At 36.0% G+C, this 14,609-nt stretch overlaps 1 protein-coding gene and 1 long non-coding RNA gene across 2 annotated transcripts in view; both read left to right on the top strand.

Moving 5' to 3' along the window:
• The window catches only part of LOC112046215 (protein couch potato), a 300,195-nt gene that overhangs the window by 206,181 nt on the left and 79,405 nt on the right, over positions 1-14,609 (top strand). The window lies entirely within an intron of this gene.
• LOC128198679 (uncharacterized) overlaps positions 1-14,609 on the top strand; it is a 161,333-nt gene that overhangs the window by 118,597 nt on the left and 28,127 nt on the right. Inside the window, exon 3 of the long non-coding RNA XR_008251392.1 lies at positions 6,225-6,281. This is a non-coding gene — a long non-coding RNA (uncharacterized LOC128198679). The remainder of the gene's footprint in view (positions 1-6,224; positions 6,282-14,609) is intronic.

Below are 14,609 nucleotides of genomic sequence, written 5' to 3' on the forward strand. Positions count from 1 at the left end.
TCATTTTCCCGCCGCCGCCACAGGCCTTTTGAAGTCGATCGCTAAAGTTTGTGACGGTAACTTTGTTTGCGTATTGTTGCTATTATGGGTTATTAACTGACGTGAAACACACAAAACAATTAAAAGGTTAAATGAATAATCATTATAATAAAACTTAGTAATTTTCTACTTTAAATTACTATTAACAGAAAAGTTAAATAGAATTTGCTAACATACTAATAACAGCTTTGTGACACTTTTTTGGTACTAAACAACTATGTTTCTAGTTCTAGACTCTTATATATAATATTATTATCGCTATCGCCTTATATCTTTTTAGGAAACGGAATTTGGAGCTTCGACCCAAGAAACTGTTTCAATGCGTAATGGTGAGCTTAAAAAATGTTCTACTCGTAATAGGACAACGTCAAATATAATGCTAGTAAATATGTCAAAAATGTAAAACATAATATTGTTGTTATGTATGTTTTTTTATTCTTTACAAGTTAGCCTTTGACTGCAATCTCACCTGATGCTAAGTGATGATGCAATCTAAGATGGAAGCGGGCTAACTTGTTAGGAGGAGGATGAAATCCACACTCCTTTCGGTTTCTACACGGCATCGTACCGGGACGCTAAATCGCTTGGCGGTATGTCTTTGCCGGTAGGGTGGTAACTAGCCACGGCCGAAGCCTCCCACCAGCTAGACATGAACCAATAAGAAAATCTCAATAGGCCCAGGCGGGGATTGAACCCAGGATCTCCTCGTAAATCCACCGCGCATACCACTGCGCCACGGAAGCTGTAAAAAAAAAAGATATTGTGATGGTATAATTTCGAAATAAACACTTTTCTTTCTTTCTTTTCTTTGTTGGTTGCATGTTATTGCCACTGGATTAATTGTTAAGGTAAAAAATAATTTATCGCATATGAAAATTCGAAGTATGTATTGTATTAAATGCGATGGTAGGTAAACAATATAGAAATCCAATAGATTAACGATGAGGTATTTTCCGAGGCAGTACTATGGCCCGATAATAAATAAAGCAGCGTCGCCCACTAAATTATTTTAGCCCATTAGCACGACAGGCCCGACACAAATTAATCACTGGAATGACACTAAAGGCGTTTAACACTTTCCTGCAAACTGGCGCGAAACTCCCCACCACGACGATAAACTGATTATTGCTATACAATAAGGTGGGGATTGTTTAGTCACTCTTTATAAATTAAGCATTCTACTGAATTTTCTTTTAAAAAATTAATAATATTTTACGTTTAATGTGCCGGAAGGTTAATTGTGCCTTAACAATCCAAATGAAATATGTAATCACAATAAACCATAATACAACCTTTTTAGAAGGGTTCCTTGTGGACTACACAAGGAACCCTTAGAGTTTTGCCATGTCCGTCTGTCCGCGGTTTAGCGCAGAGACTATAACTACTAGAAAACTGTAAATTGGCATGAGTGTGTACATTAAAAATGAGAACAAATTCGTAAAATAAAGTATTGAAAAATATTTTTTTAGGGTATTTCCCGTACATGTAAAGTGGGGATGAATTTTTTTCACTCGTTTATCTCATAGTGTATCGTTGAATGGTTATTTGAAAGATATGAGGATATAGTTTGTAAAATATTATGAGCTAATTTTTGTTAGAGTCAAGTGTCCCCGCCCTCTACCGGGTAAACCGTTGTTTACGGATACGTGAAAAAATTCACGAAAGTAGATCACCCACTTGGCTGTTTTTTAGTAATACGTTAAGCCTAAGGCGTCCACAGTGCTCAACTGGTTCTAAAAGAAAACAAAAATTAATATTACTCACTTGAAAACAACTCAAGAAAATAAAAGATTATTATTTCTAGATATATTTTTAGATTATATTATTAATTTATTTTCGTAAACCAATAGAGGATATAACTTCAGTTACAATAAGAAAACAAAATTTTATCTTACTTATGATAAAAGAAGACTAACAAACGGTAATCCTATCATTATTACAAACAGTCTTATTTTTGTAAATTTAAGAAAGAAGACCATGAAGAACACATTAAATTTTTATCAAATTGGTTTTTGACCGTCGTCTGCAACGTTACGGTAAGACTGAAAGTCAAAGACAAATCACCGGCGCGTTATGGCGTGAGGCGTCATCTGTCACCATCGTAACTGTCAAACTGGCCCGGCGAAATCGATCACGCGCGAACTAATATCGAAGTTGGGACAAGCCGTACCAGCTCGCGATCGATAGGTCGACATGAGGCAAAGTTTTTAGGTGCTCTGCAGCACTCTTTATTGGATGTTTCCGTGGAAGTTTCCTCTGTCGTCTTTTCTGAATTGAGGACTCGACGCCGAGTGTCGCCCCCGAGAACACTTACGATACTTTGTGACACATGTTCAGTTTCAACTGAATGTGCATAAGATATCAAAGAGAGGGTATTTTGAATCTACTTGATGTCGTAATATCTTGTTGAATTCATGTTTACTATGGTACACATAGTTCGAAGAGCCGATAGACGTTGGGTTCCCAAGTGCTGGAATGGCGACCCCGCATTATTAAGCGCAGTGTTGACCGACCCCCCCCACCAGGTGGACTGACGACATCAAGCGAGTCGCAGGGATTCGTTGGATGCAGGTGGCTCAGTATCGTGATGTTTGTAAGTCCCTACAAAAGGTCCCGCAGTGGACGTCCATTGGCTGATATGATGATGACGATGATATAGAAACGAAAACGCCTGCGATGTTTTCGGCCCTTAGACTTCCTTAATTCAGCTCTGTTGCAAAATTCGTTTTAACGGCCGTCTACTAAGTCTAAATTACCTCCCTGGCAAATTTCATCTTCGTACGTCAAGTGGTTTTCGATATTTGGTGATGTGTGGCCTTTCGCTTTTAAATAAGTATTATAAACACAAATACTTACCAGTACACAGACACAGACTAACTAAACCTTATCCACAGAACACAGTCATAATTAAGGATCAAACGAACTTACCTGGAAATGAAGTTCGATCATAATTATATGATCAGCTCACTCGACCCGATTTAAGTTAACATATGCTTCAGCCTATGACACAGTTTTTTAAAGATATTAAGAACTTTTTTAAATATCACCATGGCAACTCGAACACCACTTCACAGACTAACTAAACCTTATCCACAGAACACAGTCATAATAGTAGGTACAAGCTTTAACCATATAAATCTAAAGATATTTTTCTTGTGATAAAAATGTATCATTACAAAATATAGGTAATATTTTTATGTAAATGTAAGAAAACCAAATAACAAAAAGCAATAATATCGCTGGTTAAGATTCATAGCATTCACATAACTAGCTGTGTGCCATTCCACGCAACATATTTTTTAAACACACGAAAGCTAATAAGAAACACGCGACGCATTGCAATTTCGCAGAAAGCAAAAACAATATGAAGCAATAAGAAAACAGCGTCAACAGTAACGGTGTGTGTGAGGGTGAGATATATTTATATTTTTATACCCTGTGGCGATTCAACAATGCTCTCGAGTGAGATCTAGTGAATCTCGGGTTTCGTGGATGTTTGCGCAAGGATATCCCGGACAAACGAGCCAAGGGTTGACGATCCCGGGATCAGGGTTTAGGGGCAACAATGGCAACTGAGACACCCCCGATATCGCGACGTACATTATCTTTGTTGACACCACATCATGTAAGGTCGTTTTTGTTGCCAATTTTCGCATTGTGCCTGTGAAATAACTGTAGACGCAATTTTTTACCGCCTTTTGTGCTAGTAATGGAATTGAGTGAACGAAACATTAATAAAGGTAACTTCTTTTGCTGTAAAGAAGGAATTTATGTTCCGCTTTGTTGCCCTAATCGTTTCATTTTCTGGAAATTGTTGTGTTGTTCTTTATGTTTTTATACTCTTTTGCGGCTCTGAGAAATGTAACGAAATCGTTCAGTTATGATTTGCACTTTACATTTTGCTGAAATTTATTTTCTTAAATACATAGCCACAATGCGGCTTTTAGCTTTGTTTGCATTGAATATTATACAATAGAAAATGACCGTTTTCATCAGACAATATCTAATAGAAATAGAAAATAAAAGCCAAACTACGTAGATGTAGCCCTGTAAACACGTTTCCCGACACTGAAATACACAAATCTCTTTTTTAAGACTTTATTTCACACATATATACAGATTATCAGACCCCGAAATCCATTTGCTCGATCACTTAATGTTTACCTTCCGAGATTTACGAATACCCTTTGTGTTTTGGGACGTAATGTATTCTATCTTCCACTTCAGTGCTGAGTATACATACATTTGTGCCAATATTTATACTGGTTTTGTTTCAGTATCTTGTATAATTCTATTCTAATTGAATTTTCAGATTGTAAAATACAGGATTAATAATATATATATATAGAACACTGATATTAAATAGAGCTTGATCTTTCTCTGAATAGTTAAATATTTAAAATAACTACTCGTAAATTTTATCGTTTACACCTTAGTGTAAAAAGGAATATTTTGCGTGCCAGTATGATGAATCATCATAATCATCATTATCAATCCATATTCGGCTCACTATAGTGTGCTCGAGTCTCCTTTCAGAATGAGATAGTTGGCCCAATGCGGATTGGCAGACTTCACACGCGTAGAGAAGTAATAAAATTCTCAGGTATGCAGGTTTCCTCACGATGGTTTTCCTTCACCGTTTCATACACGTGTTATTTAATTTCTAAAATACAATGAATGCAGTTGTCATTTATGTTTTACTAGCAGTGCTCCGCGGTTTTACGCGTAGGTGGAATACGGGGATAAAATATAACCAATATTATTAGCTGTAATGAAAATAATTTGGCTTTGTTCCATTTGTGAAATAAATTATAAATTGGTTTTGTAGTTTAGACGCCGGAACCACGATTACTCTGCCAAGAGTTAACAGCTAAGAAGAAGAAGAAGAAGTTAAGTCATGAAAGCGAAGCAAACGAACTTTCGCATTTACAATTTTCTGCACTTAACATTACATAAAATCTTAGCAAATATTGCTAAATGCCGATTCAAAAAACTTATAAAACTAAAATGTATCTAAACGATCCAAATTGTTAAGAGCCCCAATTTACAATGATTGCTCGTTCAAAACACAAGACAGTAGCCAAATGTAGCTATAAATATGTAAATACGATATCATACGTTAGTGGGTGCTACTTGACACATCCTCGTGCAGCACACAATTAAGCCACTTGACCCCGATCACGGGAGGTGCTCTGATATGCGGCGGGTCGATGTGGCGCGGCCCGTAGGTCAAAAGGCCCGATGCTCATCCAGCTTATGAGATGCTCACACGTGCACTTTTCAAGATAAAACGCTCACTTTGGTTTACAAAGTAAGATGCATTATAATACAGAGTTGGGCATTGAACAGAGTAACGAAAAATCTATCAGAGATACAATTTCACATAAGAAAAGAAAACTTATTGATTAGCTAAAGAGTTAAATTTACGCGAATACAGTGTTATATATAATAATAAACCAACACATTCATTCAACGAATCTACTGATAATATTCATTTACATTCAATAAACTCTTTTGAAACTTAATTGAGATATACTTATTTTTTTATATCAGTTGCAATAAAGTTGCAATATAAAACAAAACACATTCAAGCTAGCTCTAAAAGTCGCGAAGCTACTGCTTAACCCAGCTATTCGTATTTAATTATCTGGTATAAGAGTCTTTGATACCATATCTTTAACAAAAGCTGTTCGTTTGTCAGTTCATGGTCTTACTATAAATAAGGACGAAATAAGGAATGAAACCATAGTACCTTTGGGAAGATGCAGGATAGAATAATCTAGATTCTAGATCCTCAGTGCAAGTATAAAGCATATTTTTTTTTATGTTTTCTGCAGAATAATATGAGAATTAATGAATCAAGCATCATCAACATCTTTATCAACCCATATTCAGCTCACTGCTGAGCTTGAATCTCCTCTAAGAATGAGAGGGGTTAGGCCAATAGTCGAACACGCTGGCCCAATGTAGATTGGTAGACTTCCCACACGCAGAAAATTAAGAAAAATCTCTGGTATGCAGGTTTATTTACGACGTTTTTCCTTCACCGTTTGAGACACTTGATATGAAGCTAAAAACGTGTTTATTTAATTTAAAGATTTATTCCGAAATATTTATATTCATTATAGCAAGCAATATCGGAGAAGTACATGTAGACTAATCGGATTGTTTTATGTTTGTTCCAGGTAATGCATTTTCCACAGTTCCAAGATGTGTGAGCCCCCCAGGAGCTCCCCAGGAGCGTAAGTTCGAAAACTTTATACAGCTTATGTGGCCTTAGTGAAGACATATTATTTCGCAAACTACGTGCGGGTTATTTTACACCTTTTCGAAGACAGTTTTATTATTAAAACTATGAGAAACAATATGATATGTTTGAAAAACAATATAATTCTATATTAGTTTATATTAAGCGATTTAACTGAAGTATACATATGTATTACCTTTGTAATTTCTTCAAAAAATCTTACCTCATCATAGAGTGGAATTCATAAACGTTTTAGGTGTCAAATTCTCAAACCTTGGTGTCAAATTGAAGCGGCTAAATGATCCCCTGGGGGTGCCCCTACAACGTCTATGAATTCCACTGTTACATTCCGGTACAGTATAAATATTATCATTATGAAAATAATATAAGTCAGTGAACCATTAGAATCTTTAGATCAGTCATTCATAAAAGACTTTTGTATTATCGACATTCACAAAGTTACAAACGGCATAAAGAATATGTACTGTATGTTTATAAGTTTATAAGTATATGTACTGTATATTTATTTTTCTCGGGCCGTAGTAGATCAAAACAGCGGTCGTCTCCCCCGAGCCCAAGACCCTTGGGAGGGGAAAAAAAAAAATTAAAATATCCGCCTTTTGGAAAAGAAAATACACGATGTAAGAGAAGATAAGTCGGGCACAATTTTGTCGATTCGATGTCCCCAATTCGTTTGCTGAATTCTTAATAGCGCCGCTGGGTCGGCTTCGTTTCGTAATCGCGGCGTTTTCGCGTTTAATCCGCGTTCCGGAGATGTGGCGCACCGAACACGTTTCTGCGGGAATTTAATTGATACACTGCCACTGTCTTGTAAGCAATTTTTAGAGAAATTATTACATTTCAATTTATAATGTACTAGCTGACTCCGCGCGGTTTCACCAGCGTGGTTCCCGTTTTCGTAGGAATACGGGGATAATATTTAGCCTAAAGCCTTCCTCGATAAATGGGCTATCTAACAATGAAAGAATTTTTCAAATCGGACCAGTAGTTCCTGAGATTAATCAAATGATGATGATGCGCGTTCAATCAAACAAACAAACAAACTCTTCAGCTTTATAATATTAGTATAGATTATTTGAAATCAGACACATATTTCGATAAGTTTAAATCGGAGTCTCTTTAAAATAATATCATCATCATCATCATCATTAGCAGCCGATGGACGTCCACTGCTGGACATAGGCCTCTTGCATGGACTTCCAAACAAAACGGTCTCGAGCCGCGAGCTTCTGCTTCCCGCAACCCGCTTGATGTCCCCGGTCCACCTAGTGGAGGGTTGACCAACACTGCGCTTTCCGGTGCGGGGTCGCCATTCCAGCACCTTGGGACCCCAACGGCTATCGGCTTTTCGAACTATGTGGCCTGCTCATTGCCACTTCAGCTTCACGACTTGCTGAGTTATATCAGTGACTATGGTTCTTCTGCGGATCTTCTCATATCTGATTCGATCACGCAGAGAAACCCCAAGCATATCTCGCTCCATCGCCCGCTGAGTGACTTTGAGCCTTTTTATGAAGGCCACATTTAGCGACCACTGCGGCAATGCCGTGATAGCCCAGTGAAGAGCCGTGATAGTCACCTATTAGTTAGTAGGATATGACCCCTGATTCCGAAGGGTGTGGGCTCGAATCCGGATTTGTCTGAAATTTGGAATGGAAATAGATTTTACTCTGAATTAACACATAGGCTACCGGAAAAATTCATGGTTTCCGCGGGATTTGTGAAAAACTGAATTCCACGCGGACGAAGTCGCGGGCGTCCGCTAGTAATATTACAACTTGAGTATAAATCAAGAAAAACGAAATCTACGTACCTATTACTGGTGATTAGAATTATTTTAATATAGTGAAAAACAATATAATCTAAGTACGAGTACTAGTACTGTGCTCTTGTTCATGTTTTTTTGTTTCACTTACATTAAATGAACTAAAAATCTTTGTAGTATCTGTGGTGCAACAAAATTCACCACTTATGTCCCTATACTCTTGGTAAAGCGCAGCCGTGTGTTGCTATTTTATGTCTCTGTACTCTCGAGGTTATTTTGTTCGAGCACCTGTGGAATGTCCATCCGCGTAGATCGATGCAACAACGAGATCTATTATCAAGATTGCATTGCGGACTCATTCCTTGACCACGAGATATTTTATTTATGAAACTAGCTGTTTTACACACACAACACTTAAATTTAAAAAAGTATATATAAATGGAATAAATTATATAAATTAAATAAAGTAAGTAAAAGTAAACTATAAAAAGTTAGTAAATTTTTACGTCGATAAGACCGAATCAAATCGATCGAATTTATGAAAAAATATGTTTAACTAGCAGACGCCGGCGACTCCGTCCACCCTACGATCTTATGAGGATTGAAAAATCCGTTCTGAGTGGACGTCTACTATAAACTACCTCCCTGCCAAATTCCATATTTGTACGTCAAGTTGTTTTCGATATTTCGTGATGAGTGAGCCGCGATAGCCCTGTGGATATGACCTCTGCCTCCGATTCCGGAGGGTGTGGGTTCGAATCCGGTCCGGGGCATGCACCACAAACTTTTTAGGAAATTAAATATCACGTGTCTCAAACGGTGAAGGAAAACATCGTGAGGAAACCTGCATACCAGAGAAATTTCTTGATTATCTGCGTGTGTGAAGTCTGCCAATCCGCATTGGGCCAGCGTGGTGGACTATTGGCCTAACCCCTCTCATTGTGAGAGGAAACTCGAGCTCAGCAGTGAGCCGAATATGGGTTGATAATAATGATGATGACCTTTCGCTTTTATATTCATAGATATCCTAAATTCTTTCCAAAATACTCAAGTAGAAAAACGATTAAAACTCTCTTAGATTTTTCGTCGTTCTTAATCACAAGCTTGTTCGTGATACACAGCGTACCTAATCTATGCTGCGTGCACCGCGAGCGCATAGGGCGAATTTTCGAAAACTCATATCTGTTTTAGACGGTTTTCTGTTTCAGTTAACTCATGACTACGTGAAACTAATATCAGACTAATGCTCAGTCAATATTACTTTCTATTATAATTATTCTCTCCACATTTACCGCTCCATTAGACTGTGCTATTACGGATAATCCAACCTATAATTACGAATATGTGCCACAGGCGATAATTACTACCCCAGTATGCCCAAACATTCCTGATTATGGGGTTCTCGGAATTATCCGTTAGGTATTTTACTTTGATACGTTGCGAAGCTTCCACGAACTGTTAAAACGTTATTGGAGCTGAATAATTGTGATATCAATACCGATGTAATTAAAGCTCGTATGTTATATTACTGGTGGAGAGAAATTAAACGTACGAATTGAAATGTTAGCTAAATATAATCTATTTTATCGATCTACTCTTATATCTCAAGTTAAATAAATATAATCTTAAATTTTCTTCAAACCTACTCTTTAGACCAAAACAGAGGAGTGCTGCTTGGCGGCACAAACAATCAAGCAAAGTGTGTAGTAGTTTTCCCCGGATGTTGGTTATCAATCACAAATACGCTCTATTACTACTAAAACTAGAGTTCAAGTTTGTATATAGTCATTTTAGTCGTAATCATTATCGACTAGTCATTAACGGTCGACTACAGGGCCAAGTCTCCCTTATAGGAGACCCATTACGCTGCTTCAAGTATGACAGACTTTAAGGGTTGATGTTTGATTTTGTAATGACCACTATCACATATTAATGATAAGTGACCCCGGAACTATGACAATGTTGATGCAGAATATTGATTTGTAATAAAAATTCGCATTATACGAAGTCCCGGTATGTTTTTGAAATTAGTCTTTGTTTCCCGATTGAAATAGCATGTTGACATTATTAAAACAATATTATCAATTTATTAAAAAGTCAAGAGCCAGAACGAATTGAAAACTAACAATATAGTACTTGCAAAAATGCAAAAATCAAATGCAAGCACCATCGAAAAAAGGTCATAAAACAAAATCGAAACAGCTTAAAGCCATTGTTAGCGCTCAGCGAAAGAGTGCTTGCCTAAACAAATACCCAGCATCAACAATTAAACCGGCACCGAATTTACCCTCGTAAATCTTCACCAATTTGATGGTTTACCAGCGGGCCCCTAATTCCGGGGCGCCCCCAAATTGATCTACGTTTCTACGAGATTATTTCGTACTGACTGGATCTCGTCTCGTGTCTTTGTTTTATTGTCCGCCTCGTGGCACTTGCGGGTTTTTCGTTGGTACTCGCTGAAATGTCGACGTATTTGTCAGCCTTTCAAAATAATTTTTTATAGTAATAATAGGGTAGGGTAATTGTTAACTAATATTTTTGTCAAACGCTCCGTTTGTAAGGGATTTGTTATAGTGACATCAATGAAACAAATGAAATATAGACCATCATGGCCGAAAGACATATTGTCAAAAACATATTTAAAAACGAAAATTTTCACGTCATCATGTCTCAAAAAAATAGATTTTTTTTTTCAATCTAGTAGAACGATAATGAACCTGATAGTAAGTGGACAAGCGTCCTTTAAACAGAGCAACACTTCTCAGGACAAGTAAGGAACACATTCAAAGTGCCGTGTGTGTTCACAAACATAAGGCGTAGATTTTGTGTGTCATGTGTCTGTGTTAAAAATATTAATAGGAATAAACTTTTAGAACTCAGGCCAGTTCAGAAATGAACGTAGCTGTAACGAGGTTCGAAACAAAGAATAAAATTAACGAAATAACTGTATAGTTATTTTGTTAATTTTATTTTTTGTCGTATATACGTATAGTATGTACGTTGTATTGGTATTCAAATTAATGTTTATACTAAATGAGTTAATCTAAAAAACCTGTTTATAATATTAGTGTAGATAATACCTTAATCCATAAATATATTTTCAAACAATGATTCATACAATATAAATATATTTTCAAGATGTAAAGTAAAATCATTATTATTTTTTATACTCGTAAATCATACGTCATTATCGTTTACAACTGACGCAATTGCCTTTATTAATAACTACAATATGTAGGCATGTTAATTACAATACGCACGTGATTCCCTCGACGATAAACAAAATAATTAATGAATACCCCAGTCGGTATCAAACGCGACGTCATCAATAGTAATTTCCGTTAATTTTCTCTGCAAATGAATACGTTCCTACCTACCTACAGTATACAGACGGCGTGAGGCGTTGTTAGAATACAATTTATATCGCAATTCTAATCCTGCGACAGTGACAAAATAACTTACCTGTTATATTATAATTGTATTTGAACTAATTGCTCTTTTTGAAATACGTGGTATTAATTCGTGTAGTTTTATAGGTAGTTTAGGCTTTAGTCGTTAGGTACGTTAAGTAATTAAATTTACTTAGATTAATTACTTAATTAACAGATAGAGTATTATCTAACCACTATGCTGACAAGACAGATAATCTTGATATTAGATACTATACTAATTGAAAAAAACAAAACGCTAAAGACCACATGTATCGCAGAGGTAAGTAATATTAAGAAAAAAGAAAAGAAAATGGTATTGAATATTTAATATAACATTTTGACTTAGTAGACAAAGTTGTTGATAAAAATAAATCAAAAATACCTTATTAGAAGATTTTTTTAAATAAATCTATGTGGCGTCTATAATCTACAATATTTTATATGTGCATTATATATCTTGACATATTCAAGCCTAAGTCCAAGATTAAGAGCCCGTTCTATAGGCTTTCAGCATAATTTATCAATATTATACGCAGCGTAAAATCCCTGGCTGACACTAACGCAGCCTAAACTGAATAACTATAGCACTAGAGCGGGCATTCAAATATTAATGTAATATTTACTATTCAGATACGTTAGATGCAATAAGTATAATAGTACAGGAAATCTAGAAACAATCGTATAAGATTTGTAAAGAAACACATTTCAAGAAACTTCAGCGCCACCTACCATCCGTATTTAAAGTCATACAATAGTACCTTAATGGCATTAATTGTATATGAGAATGTCCTCTACATATTTTGTCAAATAAGCTTTAATGTAAAACTCATAGTTTAGGAGAAAAACGCAATCCAAAAACTTTTAAGTTTCTGAGCTACTAGAGCTAGCTAGTCAATCGATGTACAAGTTAAGCTTTTTGGGTTGCTCCCTACCGATGGTTAAAAAATCTCGAGTCATGTAATTCTTTTAATCATATTTCCTAGATTTCCTGTACTATAAGAAAAATATGTATTCCTTATACATTCGGCATTAACAATTGTAACAAAACGGTAAAGAATGAAGAAATCAGGAAAAAATGCTAATTCGAATAACGAGTATACGAATAGAAGCACTAAGGTAACATAGTATAAGAGGGCGACAAATAAAAACCTCCTTAGGAATAGCGCTCCGTCCTTTTTCCACGTGGGCCGTTGTCAATGTAATTGATCGTCGCTGCCGTAGCGAGATAATTCCACCGTGACGTGATCCGAATTGTGACGGTCTTATTTTATAGGCGAAGAGCTTTAGACATAATTATACATTGACGATGGAAGGCTAAATCGAACAAGCAATGTAGAGCTAAGTTTACAAAATATCCATGTAGTTTTATTTTTTCATGCAAGTCTCATACTTCTTCACCACATGATTGGTTGGTGATGATACGATTTAATTCTGATAAGAGAGAATATCCACGACTACTCCTATTCTAATTTTATAGTATAAATTACTGTATTTGGTGTAAATTGTAGCTTGGTTAATATCGCTTTTCGACCCGTCAGAATAGTCATTAAGAATTGAGCAATTTACGAGTTGAAGTTGTAATATTTTTTCCATTGAGCTACGCCTCGTGCGATATTCCAGATTATAACATGTCTTTGTTTAAAATACAATCCAGATCCTTCAGCCTGAGTAACAAACAAGTCTATCCATCAAAATATTCGAATTTATAATATTAGTTAGACGTACTTGTATCCCCTAGTAGAAGGTAAAGGGCGAATGCAAAGGTAAAGACTGACTATTATGATGGACCTATATGGGTATTAAAAAAATTACAATATAAAAATAAGGATTATACTCGTAAAAACAGTTATTATCGAATCAAGATATTTTATCTATATTGGTAAATTTACATCGAATTTTTCTCCCGTGTACTAGCTTCTCTGGAAAATTTTCCCCCACCTCTCGGTCTATGACGCCGGTAAGTCTCCTTGTTGACGTGCACGGGAAATGCAAAACAAACTCCCGCTAATTGGAGCGTATACGGCTCAATTTTCCATAACTGAAATATTAAAATGAAGTGCTGACAGATAAAGTCGATACTTTTTTATAGAAGTGGTTAAAGCAAACTCTTATTTTTCAACCGCCCGAAGAGAAACCGTGGAATAATGCCCCGGGGAATGACTTTCTTTTTCCTGTTTGTTATGGCAGATAAATTGTTACGGTTTTCATTTTGCTTCGGCAGGACACGATGCTAAGAATTATACTTGTAATCCTTATTTGAAAAGTTTATATGTCTGTTTTTGTAAGACTCTCCTTATTTATTTTACAATATTTCTACTGCAAATATAAAAGAAAATCAGATTAGTTACACCATTTATAACTCCAGAAAGGCTAAAGAGATCTGTATTGAATTGACTCAGATATATACGTATTATAGAAATACTAGCTGACGCCGCGCGGTTTCACCCGCGTGGTTCCTGTTCCCGTAAGAATACGGGGATAATATATAGCTTAGAGCCTTCCTGGATAAATGGGCTATCTAACACTGAAAGAATTTTTCAAATTGGACCAGTAGTACCTGAGATTAGCGCGTTCAATCAAACAAACAAAAGAAAAAGCTCTTCAACTTTATAATATTAGTATAGATAGTATTGAAAACTTCAATTTATACGATAAATAATAATTCATTAAAATAATTACTATTGATCATACATGTACACTGAGAATTTTCTTTATTCTCAACGTGCGTGAAGTCTGCCTGCGTGTCTGCGAACATTGACCTAACCCCTCTCGTTCTGAGACTCGTTCTCAGCAGTGAGCTGAATGTGGTTCATAGTGAATGTGCACAGAAGATTCATGTTTCGTATACAAACGATTTAAAAATTTTCTTACTTATAAAAACTAAGAAAATACTGAAGTACTGTTGTTAGTTATAAGCTTTGTACACGTGCATTGCTGTCAGAAATTTTCTTTTTGATTTTCAATTGGTTTTATGTGGTAATATAATTTAGGTAAAATAGAACCAAGTATAAATAAGCAATGTCATAGACAATAGCGGTACGTCTTTGTCGGTAGGGTGGTAACTAGCCACGGCCGAGGTCTCCCAACAGCCAGACCTGGACCAATT

The sequence above is a fragment of the Bicyclus anynana genome, chromosome 13 (assembly GCF_947172395.1).
Source record: "Bicyclus anynana chromosome 13, ilBicAnyn1.1, whole genome shotgun sequence".
In the NCBI taxonomy this organism is placed as follows: domain Eukaryota; kingdom Metazoa; phylum Arthropoda; class Insecta; order Lepidoptera; family Nymphalidae; genus Bicyclus; species Bicyclus anynana.